This window comes from Rhamphochromis sp. 'chilingali' (genome assembly GCF_963969265.1).
Source record: "Rhamphochromis sp. 'chilingali' genome assembly, chromosome: 2".
Classification (NCBI taxonomy): Eukaryota; Metazoa; Chordata; class Actinopteri; order Cichliformes; family Cichlidae; genus Rhamphochromis; species Rhamphochromis sp. 'chilingali'.
Window position 1 is genome coordinate 58137279 of NC_137930.1, and position 12266 is coordinate 58149544.

At 39.2% G+C, this 12266-nt stretch overlaps 1 protein-coding gene and 1 long non-coding RNA gene across 2 annotated transcripts in view; both read right to left on the reverse strand.

Moving 5' to 3' along the window:
* The window catches only part of LOC308392031 (uncharacterized protein), a 297183-nt gene that overhangs the window by 30308 nt on the left and 254609 nt on the right, over window positions 1–12266 (reverse strand). The window lies entirely within an intron of this gene.
* Window positions 9835–11895, reverse strand: LOC308392220. The gene is made up of 5 exons (XR_013970782.1): window positions 11789–11895; window positions 10931–11015; window positions 10676–10840; window positions 10179–10385; window positions 9835–9946 (listed from the first exon to the last, which is right to left on the reverse strand). It is a non-coding gene; the product is annotated as an uncharacterized lncRNA (long non-coding RNA).

Consider the following 12266-nt stretch of genomic DNA (forward strand, 5'->3'; position numbering starts at 1 on the left):
GGACAAGGCTAAGCATCAGACTTTCAAATGAATTAAAAGTCTGTCTTGGTCTTTCGTTGATTAAGGCTGGTATGAAAAAAACATTTCACTGTTTTACTCTTTGGTTCAGATGTGGATACTGTATTGTTCTTTCTTTGTGATTTTTTATGTTTAAGTTGTTTGTTGCTGGTTTTTAGTTTGTTTTTAGTTTGTTTGGGAGCGGACACAGAACACTGATATGGAGATGGGTTTTGGGGGGGGGGGGGGGGTCGTAGCAGGAGGAGAGAAGCTGCAGAGAGGCGTGTAAGACTGCAACTCTGCTTCCTGGTCCCAACTCTGGATAGTCATATTTTGGGGGGTTTAATAAATTTGTCCATATTTCTAGAAATGAGAGCTGCTCCATCCAAAGTGGGATGGATGCCGTCTCTCCTAACAAGACCTGGTTTCCTCCAGAAGGTTTGCCAATTATCTATGAAGCCCACATCGTTTTTTGGACACCACTCAGACAGCCAGCAATTTAAGGAGAACATGCGGCTAAACATATCACTTCTGGTCTGATTAGGGAGGGGACCAGAGAAAACTACAGAGTCCGACATTGTTTTGGCAAACTTACACACCGATTCAATATTGATTTTAGTGACCTCCGATTGGCGTAACCAGGTGTCATTACTGCCAACGTGAATTCCACTATTTTACATTACATTAATACTATTTTATTACATATTCCACTATTCATTCTCACATTCACACACTGGTGGAGGCAAGCTACAGTTGTAGCCACAGCCTCCCTGGGGCAGACTGACAGAAGCGCTATTGCGCTATTGGCCCCTCTGGCCAACACCAGTGGGCAGTAGGTGAAGTGTCTCGCCCAAGGACCAAGACAGACAGAGCAGGGGATCGAACCGGCAACCTTGCGGTTACAAGATGAGCTTCCCAACCCCCTGAACCACGTTCGCCCAAAAACATAAGATAGGACAGAAATCTCAACGATAACAAGATCTTTAGACTCTTTGGAGTCTGAATTGCTATGCTATTGCATTGTTATGCAATTAATGGATTAGCTGCTTTTTTTTAACTGTTCAGTCGAGCAAAACAAAATTAATGCGCTGAAATTCATAAACATGCATATGAACCACCACAGTTTTTGCAATATGCAGATTAACAAACCCTTTTATTCATTTGCATATTACTCAGGTTTATTCATCCCTACTATAATTTCTTGAGGGTTTAATGATTCGTATGCATGTTCATGTAACATCAAAGACTAAAAGAAGAGCCATGCAGCTGTTTGGCTGGCCATGTTTCAGTTTATAGAGTAAAGTTATTATTGGTCTACATGAAAGACAATACATTTCACACTTTTCAATAACAAAAACAACCAGGACGTTCCATATTTCCCTGAAAGTACAACCGGAAGCAACATTTTCAGTGGGAGAAATATTTCATCACTCACCCAAGTGACTTCTTCTTTCTCAGCAGACTGCAGGTTTCACCAGTCTTATAAACCATTTCAAACAGCAATCAAAAGTAGGAATATTGCAAAACATTGATCACTTTCATATACATAAATCAACAGCCATGAGGGCAAGGTTGGCCTTTCCCGCAATGACTCTGATTGGCCTGGTTATATTGTAACAGAAGAATAATTCAGGCAATAGGTCCCCTCCCCGGTTTAAAAGGTCATTTCCATTCTGGGGTTTCCTTACCTGGATTATTGACCATTTATCAGTTTGTGTTTTTCTCATAATCTAGTGTCAGAACACTTAAATCACATACTCTGGTGTTAAGATAAAAATGAAGTTAAAATGACTGTGTGTTTCTTATGAATTTAGAAGCATCTTTTGTAAAAGCACTACTTAGCAACAATTATTTCTAAGACTAGTTTGTCAGCAATTGCTTTCAAACCATTTAAATGCAAACAGGTCAATCCTAAATGTTGCCTCTTCCACTGAATTTGTGCCTTGAACAGCTCTAATCATCTAATCTTGTTTGGCGTCTGAGTGATATAGCATCGATCTCTTGAGAGTGCTGTTTATCCACACTTCACATCTTAAAGCAGCAAAAGTGGTCATCAGTGATAGGATGCTATATCGAGTGAGGGTTTTTTTCTTTTTCAGCTATACATATTCATGGATAGAGAAAGCTTGTTTTCATTTCTCAGAATGCATTCAGTGCTCTAGTACAACTTAATCTGGACTAATTCCTGTTTGTACAGCCACAGTATTCATGCACTGCATCAGTTTAATTAAGGATCATTTCTTCTTCCTAGAATAGATTCCTTTTCTCCTAATTTACCAGTCGTGTTAGCGAGATCCATTTGCTGTGTGGATTATATTTAGTGAGAACACTTTATTTTCAGGAAAGTAAGCTTTAACAGTTTCTATGATGTCGCTATGATATCCACCTGGAAGACAAAAGAGTAAATGCTCAAAAAATGTGAAAATCCAGAACATGCAAAAAGTACATACAGTCTGGTGATGAAGTAAGTGGAAAGCAAAAGGGAAACTAGCATGTATGTTATTTGCAGTTATTCACTGAGTTTTAGGGTGTTCACAGAGGGAGTTCTTAGACATTTGGTTGCTCATAAGGGGGAGAATTCAAAGAAATAATTGCAATGATTTCTCAGAAAAGATGTCGGTGAAAATCCAATTCTTCAACACTGTAACTGCTCTTTTGTCCAATTCTTTTCTTGAAACCAAAATGTTGTGTTTCCACTGAATAAGGAACCCTGGAAAGTTTTTAGACCTTTGGTTTTTAATAAGCAGAATTCATCAGAGGGAGAATTCAAAAAAATGATTGCAACAATTTAGCACAACAGAGGACCCTAAGTGAAAGTTCTAGTCAATCAAATTGTCACGGCGGGGACGGCCGATGTGTTGTGAAGAGGAGCCAAAAGCAGATGCGGAGAGAGGAGTTGCAGGTTGAACAAAAAGTAAGCCTTTATTTGGCTGAAGGCAGCAAAGAACATGAAAACTATGAAACACTAAGAACAACCATGAAGAAAACCATGGACACTGTGTAAACTAAGGCTCTATGAAACACAGTGAGAACTATGAGGAAAAACCAATGAAGACTGTGGTGAAGATAACAGACAACCTGACAATGAGCGAACAGAAACACACAGACTAAATGCACACAAGGGTGGTTCGGGGAAGTGGAAACACATGAGGAAACAGCTGATGCACCTGAATCTAATGGTGCTACTGGGAAGTGAAACTAAATACAATGACAAAGGCACAGCAGACTCCTTCAAAATAAAACAGGAAACATGAGGCATACAAATGACAACAGAAGCCTGACAGACCTAAATTACAAACAAAAAAGAATCAAAGATGCCAAATAACTCAAAACAGCTGGGTCAGAGACTCGGCCTGTGACACAAATTCAGTAGCTCTTCTGTCCGGACTTTATTTTTATGTATTTATTTATTCATTTGTTTGTTTTGGGTAACCAAAAAGTTGTATTTAAACTATATGAGTATGAACACCTAATGCAAGATTAAACACTGGGTAGAAGAGTGGAAATGAGGAACTTTAAATTAAATTTTCAATCAAACCAAGTCAGAGGTCTGGTTCCCTGACTGGGAACACTCCCACAACACCTTAATTGATTGTCTGTTTTACCATGAAAGTTCATCACTTGGCTGTCTTCAATGTAAAATTAAAAGCCTAAAAGTACACTTCACTATCTCAGTGGGTCAGCTGTAGTGCAGTTTGACCAGAGGTGTACGTGACCGATTAATACAACATTGAGGCTCATGCTGAGCTCATTTGGGAGAAGGTTAGATGAAGATCTAAAGGTCACTGATACTAGCTTATGCTGAAAGTAGGTTGGTACCTGTGCTTGTACGTAATTTATTGATATACAAAAAAGATTCCCACCAAGACAGAGCAAACCTATATGTTTTTGTCTTGAGCAGAGAGATTAGATCATCCCTGTGGTTAAAAACATTCTTGATCAGGCATTAATATCTCTCTTTGGTCTCACCTGCCGAGTCCTCACCAGAATATATGTGCTGACTATCCCCAGTATCCATTTTTATTTTTCCAAAAACAGCATTGTTCTGATCCTCGAGTTTCCCCTGGCAGGTTTACTAACCTCACTATTTTTTCCAACCCTTTTCCAGTGCACACACTTTAATTTGCAGAAAACAACACTATCATCGGCGGAAGATAATCACAGCTCGACCTCTTGCACTGTTGACTGTGGAAACTCATTGTGTGCCTCTGATTTTCTAGAAAAAAAAAACCCTTAATAAATTAAATAAAGGCTACTTGTCTTGCTAACTAGCTATGAAATAATTACTTTTTACTCATACGCTAGTTGTGGTGTTGAGATGGAAGGTTCATAACATCATCAGCACTCATTTGCCAGAAATCCAAGAGAACTAAGATCCCTTTTGTAACAGAAAAGCTAAACTAATCTTTCTGTGCAGTCTCACAGACATCGGATTTTACTGAGGATTTTATTTAGTGCCAGCAAGCTTTCTGGGCCTGAGTAGCTCAGCTGGTAGGGCATCAGCCTTTTAATCTGAGGGTCTAGGCTTCAAGTCCCTGTTCAGGCTGTCATACAGTCAGTGTTGATAATGATCCTTTTTCCACTTGCTCTTTCAGCCCAGAAGTGTATGTCAATGTTTGGGCTTCCCTGTTTGCTGTAGTTCAAGCGAACTGGCAAAGCTCCACTGTAGTTTATCTTTTTGAGCTTGTGTCAGATTTAATAAATCCTTATCCAGCTCTACAGGCTGAGAAAAGCACGTGATACACCATTGCCCACTTAATTAGGACATCGAAGCCTTACAAGTGCATTTTGCTGTCTGACTATCTCAGTGGGTCAGTTCCAGTTTAACTACAGGTATATCATTCAGCAGAAGCAAGTTTAACTTTAGTATCCGAATTTATTAGAGGTCTTGGATTGTCACAGAAAGGACCTGTGGAACACATACATTAAACTGTTTGCTCATCTGTCTTCACACATGTATGAATTTAAGTGACACCTCATTCTTAATCCATAGGCTTTAATATAAATATAACTATAACAGCTTCAATTCTTCTAGGAAATCTTTCCACAAGATTTCGAAGTGTGTTTATGGGAATTTTGCCATTCTTCCAGAATCACATTTGTGAGGTCAGACACTGATGTTGGACAAGATGGCCTGGCTCACAGTCTCCACTCTAATTCATCCCAAAGGTGTTCTGTCGTGTTCAGTTCAGGAATCTGTGCAGGCCAGTCAAGTTATTCCGCACCAAACTAGCTCGTCCATATCTTTATGGACCTTGTTTTGTGCATTGGTGAACAGTCATGTTGGAAGAGCAAGGGGTCATCCCCAAACTGTTCCACACAAAGTTCCAAAATATCTTGGTATGCTGAAACAGTGAGAATTCCTTTAACTGGAATTAAGGGGCTGAACCCAACTCCTAATAAAAAACAACCCCACACTATAATCTCCACTCCACCAAACTTTACACTCAGCACAGTGCAGTCAGACAAATACTGTTCCCCTGGCAACCAACAAACCCAGACTCATTCATTAGATTGCCAGACAGAAACGTGTGATTCGTCACTCCAGAGAACACATCTCCACTGCTCTTGAGTCCAGTGGCGGCGTGCTTTACACCACTGCATGTGATGATTTGCATTGTACTTGGTGATGTAAGGCTTGGATGCAGCTGCTCAGCCATCGAAACCCATTCCATAAAGCTCTCTACACAGTGCTCTTGAGGTATTCTTAAAGCCACCTGACGTTTGGAGGGCTGTGGCAATCGACTAGGAAGTTGGCGACCTCTGCGCATTATGAGCCTCAGCATCTGCTGACCCCGCTCTGCATTTTTTATGTGGTCTACCACTTCCTGGATGAATTGCCAGTCGCTTCCACTTTTGTTACACCACTAGCATTTGAATGTGGAATATTTTGTTCTGAGGAAATTTCATGGCTGTACTTATTGCACTGGTTTGCGTCCTATCAGAGTTCTAGGCACAACAAAAATCTCATATATAGCAAAACCATGCATGACAGTGATGGTGTGCCACTGCATTTGATTATTTTCATATATAAAAACAACAGTCTGGTTTGGCTGCTCAGCTCAAGAGAGTGTTTAAGGGCTTGCCTTTAGTAAATGAAGTAGAGTGCTAAATCTAATGTGTGAAATTACAGTGTCTGTCATTTAAATTCAAAAACATGTTGGGAAAAGCAGAAGAATTTCTAAATAAGAGAACTATTTGTCACGGTCCGGGTCAGCGGCCGTGTGAAGAGTGGAAGGAGGACTCAAACGCAGCACTATTTCAGACGTGAAGGGTGATTTATTGACAATACCAAACATAAAGTGGAGATGGCAAAACTGAACTAAGGACGAACTAAACTGGGAGAAACTACACAAAGGAGTGGCAAACCTGAACATGAAGGGAGAACAGCAGGGAGAGCACGCAGAGGATTTCACAGGGTATGAACACAGACGACGCGACGAGGAGCAGAGGCAAACACACACTATAAGTACACAGAGAGACACTGGGAAATCACACACAGGTGGGAGACACAGCTGGACCTGGTTAACCTGACGAGACAGGGGAACACTGACACCAGGGACCAATAGAGGGAGCACAAGCTCAGAACCCAGTACCTAAAATCCCAAAACACAAACCATCCCAAAACAGCCCATGAATAATAAAGAGAATAATAACAATAAAGAACACAAACACAAAGTCACTGAGTCATGGTCGCAGGACCATGACACTATTACCTTTTTCCTGGGGTTTGCTCATGAGTCAGCCCTGCACTCTCAGAAATAGGGGTACCAAAGTGTACCAAAAAGGGTACAAATGCTTGTCGCTGGGGGTGTTCCTTTTTGAAGGACATTTCTGTACCCTTTAGGCTTGGTACATTTTTGTACCTTATAAAGTTGTACCATCTGAAGTACAATCATGTACTTTCCTAAGACATAAATGTACCTTCAAACTATAGTACAGAAATGTTCCCTTGAAAAGGGTACAATAGGGTACCTATGAGGGTACCCCCCCAGCGACAACCTATTTCGTACCTAAAGAGACAAAAATGTACCCCCAATAGTCCAAAATATTTGGTTATTTAACTATTTATTTTCGATAATAGAATCACATCAAAGCATTTAAACAACCACAGGAATACATCCTTGATTACATTCATACATTGCCATAGGACATGTTAAGAAAAATACATTCATTTAAAAAAAAGTAAACAATCACATAAAGACATTAAACACCTGAACACAATGTTTTGACGGATCACAGAGATGTCATGTATTTAAAAAACTGTCCACACAAATGTTTTGCTCTACTTCATCAAGCCAGAATATATATATGTCATATATATAGACAAAGTGGAAAATGTTCTTGCAATCACGTCACACAGAATACCTCAAGGACACAAACAGTCTATCATCAACTAAATAGGTGTCTAGAGCTTGAAAATCTAATTCATTTCCTGGATTGAACAGGATCCAGTCATTGTCAACTGCCACTTGGTAAGCATGGAAATGACATTCATAAGTGCGAGGAAGTAACAGTTTCCCACACAATACCCAACAAGTATCAACATTCAAAATATACTTGATTTTAAAGAATATAGGTATGGCTTCAGTGTGTACATGGCCAACTACAAAAACATCCTCAAGTTCATATTTGACACTGCTGACAGATATAGCAGACACACGCTGAAGCACTTTATCCTGAAAATGCACATCTGTAAAACTCGCTATATTTTTGAAATATTGATGCTTGCTTTCATATCTCATACACCATAAAGGGCGAAGAGGACCATACATCAAAATCAGCCTTGGGTAGTGAATAAGGTAGTGACACTTGGGTGTTAAAACATTTCCAAAGACTTTTGTAGTCATTTCAAGAAATTCTTGAATAAGCAGGTTTAAATGAGCAAGCTCATCTTTTCTCACATTTGTAGCCATTACACGATCTACGATTTCTGAACATAATAAGAACACATGCCAATATGGAGTGCCAGGTGGAACATGGGGAGCCATTAAAAAAGGCAAGAGCCTGAAAAGGCACCATTTTTGACTGGCTGATCCAACTATGTTAGAATTTCGAAGCATCTTTTCCGTCAGTGGCACTGGTCTGTTCGGCTTGTCATTCCTCCCAAACTTCACATTTTTCAGCTCATCATTGATTTCATATATGGTGATGTGCTTTTCCCTGTGAGCTTTACAAATAACCAAGTTCATTACCAAAGGAATAACCCCCTCCAGCAAGTCGTGCATTACATCTGGGGGAAGAGACTGGGTCACATCAAAATAAGGCAGTGCATCAAATGTACAGTTACCATACACACCGTACAAAGCAGCACTCTCTGGGTTGTTTTCCACACAGTTTATGTGGTACTCATGTACTTTGGTTGTTCTAATAACAAAATGGTCCTCACAAAAGTGCTGTTGTATCTCCGAGTGCGAGGCCATACAAAATCGGCATATTCTGCCTGTATTGAAAGACATTGAGAAACGCCCAATCATATGAGCAGAAAGGTTGTCGCATGAAATGGTAGCAAGAGCAGCATGAACTGTGTGCTCTACTTCATCGACACAGATAGTGAAACCCTCTGTGGACAGCATCTTCAAGTCAGTTATCAAGGGCTGAAGTATAGTTTCAAGCCCACACTCTTTTAAATGTGAATGGCGAACCAGTAAGGCTAAATGAATGTGACTCAACTTTGAGCGATGTTTTCCACTTATGTTTCCTATAGTATAATAAAATGCACAGATTTTGTATTTATTTCGTTTTGCACCAAGTGGGTTCACAATTTCAAATTCATCTTCATAAAAATGAAGTCTTAGAGCTTGAGGATGGTCTTTGAAAAATGAGTGGTCTTTAAAATACATGCCATCTTTGTAATCAGTCAAAACATCATCATCTTGATTTCTGTGGTTATCCAGAACAATTTGTTCCCACACATCCTCCACCTGACAGTATTTGTTTAATACCTGTAGGATTGGAACATACGAATAACTACCAATTTTCACACCAGAATGGTCTCTTACTGTGTAACTGATAGGTTCTGTCATGTTCATTTTTGATTTGCAGTGTTCTTTTATCATAAATGGTGAACGAATTGAATCACATGCTTTCTGGAAAAAATCTGAAGTAGACAAAACCTGCTCAAGTTCTGGACAATCACTGAGGCGGAAACCATGTTTATCCAAATGATAACGAATAAACGAGTCGTAGTTTTCTTTAAAAAAACACAAAAGAAAACTAAGATCATCAACGATGTCTTGCTGAACAGAGTGTGGAAGGTTATTTTTTTCAGTACATTTGAGAATAAAGCTAAATAAATGATCTCCTAAATTATCAAGCAAACTGTCCATACTAGGTGGTGTGGGCTGCTGAACTGTGTGCGTCTCGTCTGAACTGTGTGTGTGTGGGTCTTCAACCTCTTTGTGTGCATGGTTTTCAAATCCATCTTCAACTACCTCAAGGCTATTCAAAACAGAGGGTTTGTGTTTGCGATACACATGGCGTCGAAAAGAGTGATACTTGGAAAAAGCTGCCTGGCAGTCATTTATTCCACAAGTGATGCTGAAATGAGGCTCATGTGCGTGTACTAACCCAACATGTATAATCAACTTCCTCAGAGTAAATGCCCTTTTTGAACATTTTGAACATTTGTGGAGTGGGGGCATATTTAATAGAGTTGGTTAAGTACCCTGGCGACACTTACTGGCAGGGGTTTGTCTCCCTGGTCTCCTATGTTGACAATGCAGTTCTGAAGAAAGACAAGTGTTTTCTTGAAGTATGCAGGGTAGGTCATGTTGAACATGAAGAAGGTGGAGAATTCTGAGATGTAGGCCTCATCCAGCGAGACCTTCTTCAGTGGCAAATCCTTGGTCATTTGAAGAACATTTTGAAGAACAGCAGTGAAGTTTTCGCTAAAGCGGCGACAGATGTTGTCTTGGCAGGGATGCATTAAATCAACCTCATAACACAACTGGAAATGAAAAGAGCAGAATAGACAAAAGAATGACATTTTACATTGAGGATTTAAATTTTTGACATGTTTAAAGACACAGACTGGAGATAAATGTAAAGTGCTTTAACCCGTGAACAAAAATTCTAAAGATAATGAACAGATCGATTAATCAGTTAGTACAGAAAATAATAATCAGATTTAGAGACAAAAAATCATTAGCTGTTTCCCCAATCATCTTAACAATTCTTACCCCTGCAGATGTCCCCAGGAATGGATATCTCTTTAATAGGTCCACAGTACACATTCCTTCAGCTACCTCTCGACGTCTCCATGCAAAGGTTTTTGTCATGCGGTCTTTCACCAGTGCTGTGTCAGGATGTAGCTTCTTGTGCTGATCATTTAGCACCTTGATATGAGCATCAACGGAGGCTGCATCTTCCCCCACAAAGCACGAATCCTTTGTCAAAACAGATATCAGTATTATCATAAGTAAAATCTGATAAGTTAATGTTACTCGAAATGCGGTAATTTGTACACCAAATGCTTTGAAAAAAATGCAAAAATGTTGAATAGGAATTGCAAGTTGAGCTGACTTTTGTTAAATCAACTGTGAAGTTCCTTTTTCTATGTTAATGTTATCTGTTAACATGTTTCTTTCAATTAATGTTTACTTTTAGCTTTACAGTGAACATAATAAGACTACATATGTTACCTTAGCTCTTAAAGGCTGAGGGTGTGAGGACTTACGAGAGAGGGCTTCAGTCTCTTCAGACAGGAGCTGCTGGATTCCTCTGTGGTCCGATGTTTCTGCGTGCGTCCAAACTTTTCTTTAATCCGGTTCACTTCTTCGTTGCTGATTAGGGGAGCCCGTTCTGCTTTGAACTTTCTCTTGAGTTGGCTGTGCCAGGTGTCCTAGTTGTTTCAAATGTATATAAGTAGTTAATTATGCTTACTTTATATTAATATAATCTATAAAAGAAACAAAAAAGGAGAGGTACTCACATAACCATTTCCGTGTACATCTCTTAAAGGATACTTCACAATCAGGGCTTTGATTACCTGGATGTAGTCTGAGTGGGTTGGGTACCTGTTTCAAACATAAGAAAGACAACCCACAGTGCACTGATTACTCTTATCCTTTCCTGGGGGCTTTTCTGTTCTTCAATTCTTCTAATCATATTGTTATTACCGTAAATAGTATGTTGTAGACCAATGTCAAATCAATGTAGCTAAAGTTGATTTTAATTTTTTAAAAATGGGCGTGGACAAACAGCCACATCTCTCCCAAACTTAATAACATAATAATAACAATAAGCTATCATTGTGAATCTGTCTATATTCCCCAAAAGGAAGTTACAATTAATTCTCTTGATTAATTGTTAATATAAATTAACTGGTAATATAAAAATGTAAGTAAGTGTACTCCCTGCACAGAGCTTACAGCTCTCATATTCGAAAATCCCACTAAGTAGGTGGAATGGTACAAATGTGTACCTTCCATTGTTTAAAATCCCTTTGAGCGGGAAACAAGTTAGATGGGATAAATTTTGCTTAGAAAACGATTTTGTTAATAGCTATATTTACATACTAGCATGTTTTGAGAAATTATTGATTTTTTTTACATTTTTGTACACGGTTCGACACTATTTATTGATAAAACACTCGAATACGGCGGGCAGACAGACGTTGAACATTCCACCAACAGTCTAAATAGTCCACATTTGTACCTTTCTTTGTTTAAAACTTAGCTAACTGCTAGCTTTCGCCCATGTTAAATCTAGCTCTTCGGACTTTTGCTAACTCTACTGTAAAATTACACGTTGTAATTTTTATAAAAACACAAAATCACACCCGACTTACCTCTAAATCTTTGCGCCTCGTCGTCTGACACATCAATGCCTTCTTCCATCAACCTTTTAAGGAGCTCCTCCGTGGATAACCCCCTGAGAGTCATTTTCTGTGTCAACGCTAGTCAGCGCGGAGGCGGAGCACTCATCACTGCTGCCTTTTCGGCCTTTGGGATTAATGCGCGTTGCGAACTTGACACATGAAAATACAACATTGTGGTATTAATGCGCAGTTGTTTAGAAACCGTTATGCTGTCTTGGCGAACTATATTTGTAACTTACAAAATGTAGTCACCGTAACATAAAAATCTGCTTGACATTTTAACTTCCAAAGAACCTCGGTTTAACTTGATGTTGCAAATTCCATAAAAACCTCACAATTAATGAACAATTCTAGGATGTAGTTAAAGCAAAAAAGTAAAGTCCAAACATAACAGTAAAATGATTTCACGTTTTTGAAAGATTTAAAACATTAAAAAATTATAACTGGA